This window comes from Condylura cristata, unplaced genomic scaffold, assembly GCF_000260355.1.
Source record: "Condylura cristata isolate star-nosed mole 26May11 unplaced genomic scaffold, ConCri1.0 scaffold00002, whole genome shotgun sequence".
Taxonomy (NCBI): Eukaryota; Metazoa; Chordata; class Mammalia; order Eulipotyphla; family Talpidae; genus Condylura; species Condylura cristata.
This window is the reverse complement of record NW_004567103.1, coordinates 82,302,706-82,313,297: the sequence shown is the minus strand read 5'-3', so window position 1 is coordinate 82,313,297 and position 10,592 is coordinate 82,302,706. Positions and strand designations below refer to the sequence as shown.

The window sequence follows — 10,592 nt, the reverse complement described above, 5'->3', positions numbered from 1 at the left end:
CAGTGCCACCTTGCTGGTGCTCTATTCCGTGGCCGCTTGTAGCGATCCTCCTTGACTGAGAGTGAACTTTGCCGCAACTCCTCTCGGGGCCCAATTACTCCTGACACCCTACCCTCAAAGAGCCTGCACTCTACGGGTCCCCATCGGAGTCAAATGACGTCCTCAAAGTTGCTGAAAGCTCCTGGGACCCGCGGCTGCGGGAGCCGGGCTCCGCCAGGCCGGCGCCTGCGCGGGGCGTTACCATAGAGAGGCAGTGGCCGCTCTGGTTTCGTTTACAATCTCTATGGTCCAGCCAGGTCGGTGGCGGCAAGGGGAAAAAGGGAAACCGCACTGCGCAGGCGCCCTAGGCTGCCTCTTTTTTTTTTTTTTTTTTTTTTTTTAATCCCCGCACCAAGCGCTTAACCTCATTGGGGTGGAGGAGAAGGCGGCGGCTGCCTGTCCGCAGCAGCAACAGTAGCGAATAATACGGCTGTAAGTACCGGGTCGGGCGAGGAAATTTCGATTCCCAGCCTTCCCAGGCCTTTGCCCCGTCTCCTGCGGTGGCGGGCGCTGAGTCTGGGTGGGGACGATGTCCAGCCCTGTCATCGGCTCTAGGGTGCACTTTGGGGGGGAGGGGGCGGCCCTTAGGTGGGAGCCGGCGTTGAGCGGGATGGGAGGGTTGTTTTTTCCAACCCGCAGGTCGCTGATCCCAGGCTGCTTTGCAAAGAGCGCGGGGGGAGGGGGAAAGTGGGGTCAGCCGGCTTTGTGTGCCCCTTTCTCTTTCCCTCTCCAGACCCCACCCCGGGCCCCCTTACTGACCGGAGTCTCCGGGGCTGGGTAGGAGAACCCGAAGTCGGGTTTGAAAGGAGCCCGGGATTGCAAGGGGAGGGGGTAAGGGAGAAAAACCCACAACAACTAGTCATCGGCGAGTGATGGGTGTGGAGAAAGATCCAGAGGGAAGGGGTGCCGGGGAGGCGGGCGGCTGGGGCTCCGGGCCCCGTCAGACAAAAGCTGATCCGGCGGCGCCGAGCGGAGTGGCCGGCCCAGCGGGATGCAGAGGGTCGCCTTAGTCCCTGGGGTCCGCGGAGAGCTGCTTGCGGAATCTGGGAAAGCCGACAAGTGCTGAGTTAATAAGCCTTGTGCAGCCTCCTCAACTTGCCTTTGTTGTTCTTTGGTTTTGGCAGAGACGCTCTGACGAAGATGAGTGTGTGATCTTGCACGTTAGCTGGGTTGGGTACAATGGAGCTAATCGAATTTTGCTTTTCATTTTCTGTGTCCGAGCCGCTCCGATAAGTATGGGGTTTTCCAGAGCCTAACTTATTACATAATGCTTTTAAAATAGTTATGTTTGTCTCTGAAAATTAAACAAAAAATTAGGTGAACCCGTAAAGCATGTTGTGTTGCACCTGGGTGAGTTTTTCTGTAGTGGGGTTCGTTCATTAGATACTGACCATTCGTAGAATCTGTAAGCTCTTGAAACTTGATACTTTAATTTGGAGATGTGGCAGTGAGAGAGCTTTAGATTCTCCTAATCCTTTGGGAGGCACTGATGCTGAAGAGTCAGAATGGGGAAACATTTGCATGCTGCTATGTGCATTCCCCCCCCCCCCCATATATGTTGGCTTTAAGAATTATTATAATTACTACTGTTACTACTAGTGACATTTACTATGTTCTTGCTATGAGGGATCCATCAGTATGGGCGCCTTTAGCTCATCAAGGGAGTTGAATAAATATATTGATGCAGATATGAAAAATACCACCGGTGTCCCATAGTTAGAGTATTATTTATTTTATCCATTTAGTAGGAAAGATTTAAATTTTGGTGAACTCATTGCTGATTCATCTTTGTAAAGTTGTGTAATTGTCCCCCTTCTTAAAACAGTTGTTACTCAAATTTTTTTACAGTAATTCATAGTTTATTAGCTAATGATAGCAGTGTTTTAGATTTTTCAAGTTTTAGTTTTATAAAGGGGTTTTCAGCCATACCTTGTATTCTCTCAACTAAGGTTAATGAAAGTCAGAACTCCTTTGAAGAGACCGTACCGTTGGGGGTGGTGATGGTATCTTCATGTTACCATTTAAGTTGTAAATGCTTAAAAGGCTGTAGTGAAGTTTATAGCTTAAATTAATGTTGGTACTGAAAGCTCCTGGATAATTTGTCTGGCTTTTGGTTACAGATTGAACTTTCTATGAAAAGAGGTAAGCAGATTTTTACAAATAGGAAGCAAAAATCTGAAGCTTGGTGTGTTATGCTTTAGTGACTACTGGATAAAATGTGGTTCGGACGATGGAACTTGCTTTTTATAGAGCAGGATTTCAGATCCTTAAAATAGTTTGACAAGGATGTTGAGAAATGATTGGCTAGCAGAACATTTTAGTTTATCATACAGATGTGTTATATTTTGCTCATTGGCTTGGGATTTAGAGATTCTGTTTCAGAATCTGTTAATTCGGTTTTCTTAGGTAATTTTTGTTTGTAAGTTGAGGTCGTGTCTTGGACCTGAGAGTTATTTTTTGGATTCTGTTTATTCTTAACCTTCTACTTAAAGGTGTAGGTTTTTTTATTTTAGATTATAGTGTTTTTTTCCTCATTATTATCGTAAGTTAGGAATTGAAAATATTAAACTCAGAGCTGAGTTATTTAAAATGATCATCTTTGCAAACTGCAAGTAGAATTGCCAGTTTAGTAGAAAGAGTGGAGAGTAGCAAAAAAATAACATTGTTTAAAAAATTATTTAAAAGATTTCTTATAAAATAAGGGAAAGATCTATGAGTCTTAAAAACTAAGCAAGACTATAAAGGTTATAAACTGCAATTAAAAAAAGTAAATTAACCTTTATTTACTCAATGGTAGTAGGGCACCCTCTCTAAACTATGTGTGTGTTTGACTAAGTGACCTCTAAAGACTTTTCTTTTTAACACCAGAATTTACTTATTGTCTCTGGCCAATTTGTCATCACCCCAGGGCTTTCTAGGCTCTCTTGCTTACAACATTACTGTCATTCGGAAGGCTTTTCCTCATATTCTTAGGTCAGCTTCAACGTAGTTCTCTCCATTGATCCCGAAAGTTTAAGGTCAGTTGTGCTCAAATGATGGCATTTTCTTGCATAACATCTTTGTTGACTTCCTTCTTGTTTCCTACCTGAAGGTCTCCTCCTCACATCTTGCTGTTTGCTTTTCTATTACTGTCCTCATTGGAACTTTGACTCCAGTGCATTTACTCTTTGAATCCTTGATAGAACTGGAAGTTGGTTGAATACTTTTTGGTGTCCTTTGTTGCTTATTACTTGGGACTTCTTAGTCATGGTAGAATGATGAAAGAAACAACTGTTATAACTTCGAATATTAGAATTTGAGCCTCAGAAGAGCTCTACAGGCCCCATCGTCCAACATTCTGCCTTCTCTCTCCTATGTTCTGGTGATCAGCCTCTAATTGCAGACATGCTTCTCTGCTATGGGGTAGATCTGGGATGCTAGTGGTATGTTTCAGATTTATCCAAATCTGCTCCTTCTCTTTTACCTGTTGATTTTCATTTTGCTACATGAGGCAACATGAATTGTTTCTTCTCTACATAGTAGCTCTTCATTTCCTAGTGCAGTCATCAGACCATTTCTGGATTTATTGATTAATTCAAACCTTAAAACCCTTCTTTAATTACACATCAGTTAAAAAGACATATATGATCCTTACACTTCAGGGTTTCCCTGTCTTATAGGGGAGATGTGAATTGATGTGAATACTATTGAAAGTATGTAATCAGCCTTAGATCCTTTGTCCCCTTCTGATTTAATATGATTTACCATGCTTTGTTCAGTTAATGCAAAATCTGTTTCGCTAGTGTCTATTAAATAATATCTGAAATGAAATAGAATTTGGTATGACCTCACCTGAGTATGCAGCTATTGTCCTAGATTTGGAAATTGTCAGTGAGTTTCAAAGTTTGTTGTACATTCTGGATCTGTCACTACAAGCCCTGTGTCTTTGGGTCAGGGGACACTTTGACCATGTCTTTGTTTTTTAATGTTCTCATCTATAAAATGAAAGTTAAGGGAGGACAGTATTGGGGTATTCTGAGAATTAAATAAAGTGCTGAGAATAGTGACTGGCATATAGTAAATGATACTTGGAATTCCTACCATGTACTCATGGTAGGAGTTAATACTAATGGCATGGTAGGAATTAGGAGTGATGTAGTAATAGTAGTGCAGTAATTCGGTCACCAGAACCACTTGGGGAGCTTATTACACAGATGCTCTGGCCTTATTCCTGTTTACCCCGAGATTTGGGACAGTTAAGGTTGCATGGGGCTTGGGCAGCTACAGTTTTAATCCCCAGGTGATACTTAAAAACTCAAAGTTTGGGAGCCCTGTGCTCTTAATTTTCTCAGTGCTTGCATTTACTTCTACAAAAAAAAGAAAAAAAAATTACCAGGTAAAGGTAAATAGGCTCTTCTCCAAAGATTTGAACAAATGCAGAGAAAGGGAAAGGTATGACCTCACATCTCAGGTCCTGTGGGAGACACACACTTACCAGTTTGGAATGTATCCTGAACACTGTTACTCTTTGCTAGATACATGTACACAGACACCCACACACACACACACACATACACCTCTATATTTAGTGTTTATACTTGCTTTTTTAAAAAATGTACATTCAGTGGTTAATAGTTATATAGAGACATTACTCAAGATTTATCTTTTTGTGAAAAAAGTGTAGAATTGGCCTGCTGGCCCTCTGTTAGCATGACCTATTTGGACAAGTGTATCTTCTACAGGATATGTATGTCTTTTTTCTTGATATGAGGATATTCATTATCGTTTTATTTATGGAAATCAGAAATTGGAATAATCATTTAAAACCATGTTCTTAACATTTAAGTATATGTAAAATGTGATCTATGTAGGTGGGAAAAAACTAGTTTAAATTATAACACACATAATATTGTTGCAGAGTATATAATGACATAATACACATAATTTTAAAGGCTGTTAGTATAGAAGTACTAATGGCACTGATCTGTGCATTAAAATTTGACCTATTTTGTTATTTATAGTTTTCTCAATAAACATGTATTAATGTTATATTCAGAACAAATAAATATATATTAAAAATGATCAGTATTGTAAGACATTAAATGATTCTTATTGATAAGCTTATGTAAAAGCAAACTACGGATGTAAGACTGAATGTCTTCAATATAAGAAGTCATGTTTAAGCTCAGCCCCCACCCTTATTTTCAAAGCACTTTTACATTCATAATCTTATTTAACACCCTTCACAGCTCTCTGAGCTAAGCAGGGGGAGATCGCATCATCATCCTATCAGTTTACAAATGAGAAATAAAGATCTGCAAGTTAAATCCTAGTATGTGCTAGAATTAGCATGAGAATTCTTGGGCTAATATTCTTATCATGTTAACTGCCTCTTGGCTACAAATTTTTGTTGTTTTATATTGAAGTTGTGGTTCATGAACTCTTTGATCTCTTTACCTTGTAAATAGCTGCCAAACCAGATATCTTCCTAGCTTTAATGCTTATTACTTGCTTTTAAAAAAAAATGTAAATTCTGTGGTTAATAGGTACATAGATCTGTTAATCAAGATTTATCTTTTTGTGAAAAAAATCTAGAATTGGCCTGCTGGACCTGTTATTAGCATGACCTGTTTGTGTCTTCTGTAGGATAGCTGGCTCAGTTACTTGCTGCCTGTCAGTTAACTTTTTAAGCATAGTAAAATTTACTTGTAATCTTATTACAATGATATAGCAATAGTATAGGAAATTAAGAGTCTAGAGGAGGAAATCCCACGTCAGATCATCCTAAATAGATGCTCTTATTTCTTAATGTATCACTCTTTAAGCTGTCCATGTGTCTATATTTTCAGTGAGTAACTTTAAATATATATTTTGTGAGTGATTTCCATGTAACTACATAGTATGCATCTTTAAAATTTTTAATACCTTTATAATGAGTTGAAAGGTCAGGTTTTGGCATGGGATCCTGACATGCTTATGTTTTGTTTTGTTTTGTGTTTTTTTTTGGATAGTACTAACACAATGGATTCAATAGGGACTTTCTTTTTACATATAGTTTCTTTTGTGTTGTTTTCTTTGGGTAAATTAAAAGGGAGATTATTGGATGACTTCTGATACATATTGCTTACTTGCTGACTAAAAAGTTATGCCAGTTAATAATTTCCTTTGCAATCTAAGGATGAACCAATTTCACAAAATTTTTGCCAACTTCTGATAATTTAAGTGTATTTCTGTTACCATGAGAGATATAGAATGGTACATTCTTTGTATTTTAAAAAGAAAAAGCAATAAGGAAGGACTCTCATATATGCACTTTAGTTGAATATTATATGCACTTTCAGTTGAATATTACATTTAGATGCTCTCTTTCTTTTTAGGTTGCTGCTTCTGTCTTTGCAAAAGTTACTGCTTTTCTAGATAGGTATGGAGGGAAAGAGCCTTTCCTTTGTAGGGTGTGTTGGCTTATTTGTTAACATTAGAATGTAATCTTATAATAATAAGATATGGTACATGTGAAAAAAAAAAGAATGTAATATCACAACATTTTTGCCACCTACCTTTCAAGTACTTCTTTAAACACTAGGTCTCAAGGGCCTTGCTTGACATTTATTAGTTATGGGAATGTCTGGTGTTACGGGTGAGGTGTCTGTTTTTGTAACAGATTTCTCAAGTGATTCTGAGGCTACTAAAGTTTGAGAGCTACCTGGGCGCCACCGTTGAGTGGATTTTCAGCTCAGTCCTTCACTGTGTCTTTTCTGTGGGTTGAGTCAGACTTTGTTATGAACAGTTGCTCAGACATGCTAACAGAGGCCTGTTGTATTGAGAGAATGAATTGTGCAGCAAGGGCCTTCCTAATGAAGAGGAGCTGAGTTCATTCTAGAGACAATTAAGCTAGTCTTTCTCAAGTAGTTAAACTACATAAAAACATTTCCTTCTCTGAAGTCTTAGCGTGGTTCCATGACCCTGTTTTAACTTGTGATAAGTCAGAATTCTCCAGATCCAAGCTGTGACCTGCTCAGCCTTTGTGTGACCCAAGGGTGGAAATGAGACCTTTGTCACAATAGCGGTAGCTATCACAGATGAAACATCCAACATTTGCCAGACACTATCCTGGGTGCTGTAGGTATACTTAACAGCAACATTTAAAGTCAAATGCTACTTCCATTGAAAATGAGAGGAAAGAGAATGGAAGCTTAGAGAAGTGGCACAATTGTACACAGCTTGTAGTTACAAAGTAGCAGAGTTTGACTTTTAGATTCTTCAGCTTCCTTTCCGTTAGTCTCTGTTTCCCCAACAAAGGTTATTTTTGCTTCATCAAAAGTCAGTGGCTGCCTTGGGAGAAAGTGAGCTGGTAGCAACTTGGCAGCCTGTGAAGTTACAAGCTTCCCACTAGGGTTTCCATTAGGGTTAGATCAGGTGTGACAGTCCATTTCAGAATTTGATCCCTGAATGGAAATCTCTTCTTGGGAAGCACAGATTATTAAAGAGCTGATATAAACGTTTACATTTAATTTTTATTGTGATTAAGGATATAACATTAAAAAGTACCATTTCAGTATAAATTCAGAGGCATTAATTACTTTTACATTTCTGTGCCGTCATCACCACATTCTGCTTCCAAAACTATTTCATTACCACAAACAGAAACTCAGTTAAGTAATAAATCTGCATTTGTCTCTCCCCTTAGCTCCTGGTAACTCTAATCTGTTTTCTGTGTCTATGAAGTTGCATATTCTAGACATTTCGTATAAGTAGAAGCATACAGTATTTATCCTTTTTTCACCAATGAATTTGACTTACACAGTGTTTTCAAGGTTCAGTCATGCTGTTTCAAGGTTCAGTCATGCTGTAGCATGTGAGGAATGTGATTCCTTTTTAATTGCTGAATAGTATTTCATTAAAAATGCATGTACAGTAACCGTTCTCCTACAGCTTCATTTCCCACGGTTTCAGTTGCCTATAGTCAGCCACAGTTTAATAATGTGTATAAAAAGATATTTGGGGAGACTGTATTCACATAAATTCTATTACAGTATCTTATTGTAATTGCTCTGTTTTATTAGTTGTTAACCTCTCGGTGTGCCTAACTTAGAAGTTAAACTTTATCAGGGGCATGTATATGTAAGGGGGAAACCCTTCCCTCCCCCAAATTAGGGATTGGTACTGTCTGCAGTTTCAGGCAGTATATCCCCTGGAATATATCCCCTGTTGGGGGGGGAGGGACTGCTGCCCATCTTTTGTTTCTCCATTAAACTATTGATCATATGGTTTCCACTTTTTTTTTAGATTTATTTATTTATGCATCTAAGTACTGGGGCGTAGGCCAGAGGTATGGGGGATGAGAGGACTCACCAGAGATAGAAAGGGGAGCAGTCAGATCTACTGAAATACACGGCTAAAGGGAGCAATGGTCAAGACAGTGGTGTACTGTGCCAAGTAGGTTAGCTCCCTGGGTGGGGTTCGAACTCATGTTGCAGTGGCTGGGGACAGCTTGATAGCATCGAGACTTAACTTCTGCACCACCAGAGAGGCCCTGTGGTTTCTGCTTTTTGTGATGAGCATTGATTTATATATTTCTGCTTCTGTCTCTTTTTGCAAGTGTATGGGATATATAGCGAGGGAGTGGAATTGCTGGGTCCCATAGTAATTCAGTTTAGGTTTTTGAGGAACTACCAAACTTTTCTACATTGTCTATACCAATTTATATTTCCAATAGTAACATCAGAGAGGGTTTTAAATTTAGAGCATTTTAATTTCTCCACATCACTGTTATTTTCTTTTTAAATTATCATCGTCCTAGTAGGTATGAAGTAGTCGTTCTTTTAATTATCATCATACCTAGTAGGCATGATTTGTAGGATGTTTAGTGTCTTCATGTGATTATTGCTCATTTGAATGTCTTTGGAGAGGTAACTATTCAATTCTTCTGTCCTTTTTAAAATTGGCATGTCTCTGCTTTTTAGTTTTAGAAATTCATATGTAATTTTGATACTAAATTCTTGCTAGACAGAATTGCAAACATTTCGCCTGCACTTTAAAAAAAATTAAAGGTCCATTTGTTTTTTTCTAGGTGATTCAGGAATTGGGCAGCATCCTATTGAGCAAATAGAAAGGTGCTTCCTCTGTTACATTTTGTAGGCCATCATTTTATTTTCTTGATGATGTCATTTGATACACAAAAATTTTTACCTTCGATGAAGTCCAAGTTTGTCTTTTCTTTTCTCATGTTTTGGTGTCATATTTATGAATCTCTTGCCGAATCCATTGTGTGAAGATTTACTCCTGTGTGTTTTTAGAGTCTTACAGTTTTGACTCTTACCTTCAGATTGTTGATCCATTTTGAGTTAATTTTTATTTATTGTGTGTGTAGGGTACATGTTGCTATCCAGTTTTGCCAACACCATTTGTGGAAGATTGATAGACATTTTTAAATTACTTATTTGCTGTATGACTCATTCATTCATACTTTGGGTTTTTCACTCAGCTGTCAACCCTCCTCATCCTCACTCCCTCTGCCAGTACTGTTTTCTTTCCTTTATACAAGATGTGTGAATGTGTCTAGTGTGTATTGTAGCTTTGCTGCTAGGTACTTAAGAAATGTGATTGACATTCCTTTCTTCTAATTTTGTATAGTTATTTTAAGTGGTTTGTGTTTCAGAGTAGATTATAATGAGGTAAGTATATAGTTCCTTCCCAATTTCCAACCCTCTCATCCCTCCAATGCCCAGTCTAGCACCACCAAGTTGATGCACTTAGTATAGATGGATTAAGTTATAAAGGTACACAAAGTTCTTTATGAATATGTTTGGGCAATTACAGAAAATTCTAAAAGATTTTAGAGTTCTTCAACATTTTAATCTTACCTCCTTCTAAGTAATTTCCTCAAATATAGGGATTGATAGTATTCAGGTAATTCAGAATTTTTAAGAATTTTTTTTATATGACATAAAACATTTCGATGAACCCCACTTCACGTTGCATCACATGGAGCTCATTTAATGAGTGATTGAAAAAAAATTTAACTTGTCATTTAATTGAGTGAGTGTGAACTTCACTCACTCTTCATGTCATTTTATATATCTAGAATTGCTTTTTCATTTTTGACAGATGCTTTTAGTTTTAAAAATTATTTGGAGTTCATGCAATAGTGTATATTACTTTCCTACCAAAATGTTAAATATTATTTATATTTCTTTTACCTAAAAGTCCCAAAAGTTAACTAGAAAGAATGTGATCTGAGTCTGTATTATCAGATTTCCCTCCATCATACTCTTTAGTGTTCAGTTAGAGTCTAATGTTACTTGTCCTGAGTGATCAGACCTCCCATGGGAGTCATTTTGTAATCTATGGTCCAGATGTCAGTGAAAGGAAGACTCAGCTTGAAGGTTGGCTTTTGTGTTTTGTTTTCCAGTTGGTTTTGACTTCTAAGTAGATATTTCTTGGCATCTTGTTTTCTGAGCACTTTTACCATCTGAGATGCTGCTTATTCATTCATTGCTTATCCTTATTTACTTAAATGAATGATCCTTAAAATGAAAACAAAGAAAGGGGTTATTTTTTCTTTTATTTTTTAC

General features: G+C 38.1%; 1 protein-coding gene across 5 annotated transcripts in view; it reads left to right on the top strand.

The window, feature by feature from the left end:
- The first annotated feature begins 248 nt into the window (after nt 1-248).
- CLASP1 (cytoplasmic linker associated protein 1) overlaps nt 249-10,592 on the top strand; it is a 261,001-nt gene continuing 250,657 nt past the window's right edge. For 3 of the 5 annotated variants that reach the window (XM_012727159.1, XM_012727144.1, XM_012727136.1), the window contains exon 1: nt 250-471. The gene's annotated coding sequence lies outside the window, so the exon portion shown is untranslated. Of the gene's footprint in view, nt 472-10,592 lie in introns of all 5 variants that reach the window. The other 2 variants (XM_012727152.1, XM_012727132.1) reach the window with 1 other exon arrangement.